Genomic DNA, 3,221 nt, shown 5'->3' on the forward strand with positions numbered 1-3,221 from the left:
GCTGAGCCAGATAACCCTCCCTTAAGAAAAGTCTCGGTGAAGGGATCCATGATCTGTCACACTTATGTAGGAAATGAGAACTGATATAAACCCAGCAGAAAGACCAGTAGCCTGGACAGTTATACAGGTGAGCTGTAAGTACCCACGGCAGCTCAGACAGGGGGCTGGAACTGCAGTGGGGGAGGAGCCAACGTTTAATTGAAGATGATGGGAAGATCAGAGCATGAGAAGCTGTGGGAAGCAGGAGGGCTGAGTTATTAACATGGCCTTAGAGGGAATCGGCATCCCTGGTGGGCTGAAGTGTGTGACAGGCACCAGTCACAGGGCCTTGTAAAGAATATATCCAACTTCAAGGATGGTATGGGGAAGCCAGTGCTTGCTCACGGGAAGAGATTCGAGTCAAGAAAGGGACAGGAAACACAGCCACTGGAAAAGCTAAATCAACAGGCATAGTTTGGGCTTGACAAGCAACAGATGATTGGCCAGTCAGGCCGCCTGTAAACATGTCTATGTATCAAACAGAATAAATGGTTTTGATCACAAGAAAGAGATTTAGGTTAGTGTTTGTTTGTCTGTTTGTTTAGAATCCACAACAAGCCTAGAACAAGCCAGGTCTCATTTGATAACGACTGTAGAACAACTTTCTGCGTGGCAATGCATTTCTGTCATTTTTATTCCCTTCCCACGTAGACTGAGCGACCAATAATCTCCCTAGAACAAGTCAGAATTTCAGGGGCAGGCTGGAGAGATGGCTCAGCGGGTAAGAGCACACTGACTGTGCTTCCAGAGGACCTGAGTTCAAATCCCAGCAACCACATGGTGGCTCACAACCATCCGCAATGGGATCCGATGCCCTCTCTGGTGTGTCTGAAGACAGCAATAGTGTACTCATATACAGATTTTCAGGGGCTATTTTGGCTCACAGGGACATTCAGTAACATCTTCGAGAAATCAGGAGGCTGGGAAAGGCTACAGCAGATCCAAGCCAGTAACTTTCTTGTCATTTATTTGTCTTTGACAAAAGATCCCTAAGAACAACGTACAGAAAGAACACATTCCTTTTGCATCGTTGAAGCTCAAAGGTGGCTTTGGGGCCTCAGGGATGCATCCTGGCCTGATTCCCAGCTTAGGTGGTTTTCCTTTCGGAGACGTTATGTGAGGAACGGAAAGGGCATAAGGCAGAGCGAAGGGAACTTTCCTTTTAGCCCTTTCAACGGCAGCGCCTGTACTCTTTTTCACTTTGAGCCGCGCAGGGCACCACCACTCCTCTGCTCCTCCTTGCTCCCTGGCTGCCTAGAAAGCTCTCCAGCAGGTTCATCTCCAGTTTAGTCCCACTTCCCTGTCACCTCCTTCATAGCAGAGTCCCCCATGGGAAACCTCTCTGCGGAGCACCCTGGGCCAGCTGGATGACGACAGAAAACCTGTGGAAATGTTAGCGGGGAACCCGGAGCAAGGGATGGTGTGGCTCACTGTCACCTGCCTGCATTTCCTAGGGTGTTCTCACCTGGGTCCCACCTTAACCTGTCTTCTTTCCTCTCCCCTAGTTCAGGGTGATCCCAGGTCCGCTGGAGCCTGGGTTCTTGGGCTTTCCTATCTGTTGCCTGCTTATGTATCTGGGAGGCAGGGCTTATGTATCTGGAAGTTTTTTTTTTTTTTTTTTTTTGCAGTGACTTCTTTTGGACAGAGACAGGGCCTTAGTATCAAAGAGTGGCCCAAGGGCACAGGGACGAGAGCGGCTCAGTGGCCCTGCCACCGCGGGTGTGGCACCTCGGGGGCCCGAGCCCACAGCAGAGTAAAGCTTCTTCTCTCCGAGTCACACACAGCACCCTGGGGAGGGTCAGATTTCAGAAGACTTTGGAGCTGGCTACGTGGGGCCAGAAAACAGGTTCCCGCGAGCAGGGGCTATATCAAGTGACAGAAAGGTGCTGCGGGGACGCCCACGCAAGTGACAGCGGCGGGACCGGGCACGCGACACCGACGCCACTGTCCCCATGGCCAGGCTGGCGCCCTCCTCCACGCCCGCCCGCACCCCGGCCCCACTCACCCCGGCTCGGCCCCTTGGCTCTGCCTCCCGCCCGGCGCGGCGGAGCCCGCGGCCCGCACAGCAAGCGACAGGCGACAGGGCCGGGGCGGGGCGGGCACAGGAAATCCCGCCGCTTCCGGGGCTCAGTGGTGCGGGCGGGGGCGGGCGCGGGCGGAGGGGGCCGCCGGACCCACGCTCTTGTCGCCGCAGCCCACGGGGCTTTGCTGCTCCCGGGGCCCCGCCCACAGCCTGCGACCACCCACGGCGCCTGGCGGTGGGGTGGGGTAGCTGGGGACAAGAGGGCTGGAACCCTCCTCTAGGGCTAGCCCTCTCGACAGACAACCAAACCCGACTGGACAGTGGACTTTCAGTGACGCCTTCCTTCACATTGGCTCCACCAAGATGGTGCTGTGTGAAGTGGGCAGTGCTGCGTTGCCTTCAGATCTGAAGAGACACGGGCTACAAGTGTGCACTGCACATTTAAAAGACTTGATTCTTTAAAAAATGTAATATTGAAGCTACATTAGGTTAAGTGTGCTAGTTTCACATATTACAAATGTGACTTGCGCCACATTTCTGCTGGGCAGAGCTACCATGAAGCATTAATATAGGTGGACGTGACTGGAGAAAGAGCAGAAAGACCTATGAAGCAGATAATGGTAGAAAGAACCTAGCTTGTAAACGATATATTCACGTTTTATCACAGTCATTCTGCCAAATCGTAGAGCCTATCAGTAGAGGCATGTGCCAAAGGCTATTTGCCACAAATCATGTGATTCGTTTTTTGTTTGTTTGTTTTTTTAAATCCACCCCGAGCTAGGATAGAAGCAAAAAGAAGTGATTGTATCTGGCAGGGAGGTCAGAGACTCTCACAGACATAGGCAGAGGAGCAGGAACGATGGGATAAGAAAGGGGACCTGCAGTTGGCAACAGGCATAGAGTGCATTCTAGCAGCAGCTCATGGGATGTGTGAGTGAGTGTGGTTAGACTAGAACGTCTCTCCTCAGCCCCAGCACCAGGGCTGGAAGTTCTCGTGTAAGCACGTGAGATGAGGTTATCAGTGTAACCCAGCAACGTATCAGTGGCGGGACTCTAGTAAAGGCGTTTTCATATCCTTCACGACCTGTTGTGGGTGGATGCTGTGAAACCAATGGGGCGGGATCTCTGCTCTTTGTTTTCACGAAACCACCAGGCACCT

At 53.0% G+C, this 3,221-nt stretch overlaps 1 protein-coding gene across 3 annotated transcripts in view; it reads right to left on the reverse strand.

Moving 5' to 3' along the window:
• Positions 1-2,193, reverse strand: part of Znf641 (zinc finger protein 641) — an 8,436-nt gene extending 6,243 nt beyond the window's left edge. For 2 of the 3 annotated variants that reach the window (XM_031354454.1, XM_031354444.1), the window contains exon 1: positions 2,045-2,193. The gene's annotated coding sequence lies outside the window, so the exon portion shown is untranslated. The remainder of the gene's footprint in view (positions 1-2,044) is intronic. The other variant, XM_031354442.1, reaches the window with a different exon arrangement.
• Positions 2,194-3,221: the final 1,028 nt, after the last annotated feature.

The sequence above is a fragment of the Mastomys coucha genome, unplaced genomic scaffold (assembly GCF_008632895.1).
Source record: "Mastomys coucha isolate ucsf_1 unplaced genomic scaffold, UCSF_Mcou_1 pScaffold11, whole genome shotgun sequence".
Classification (NCBI taxonomy): domain Eukaryota; kingdom Metazoa; phylum Chordata; class Mammalia; order Rodentia; family Muridae; genus Mastomys; species Mastomys coucha.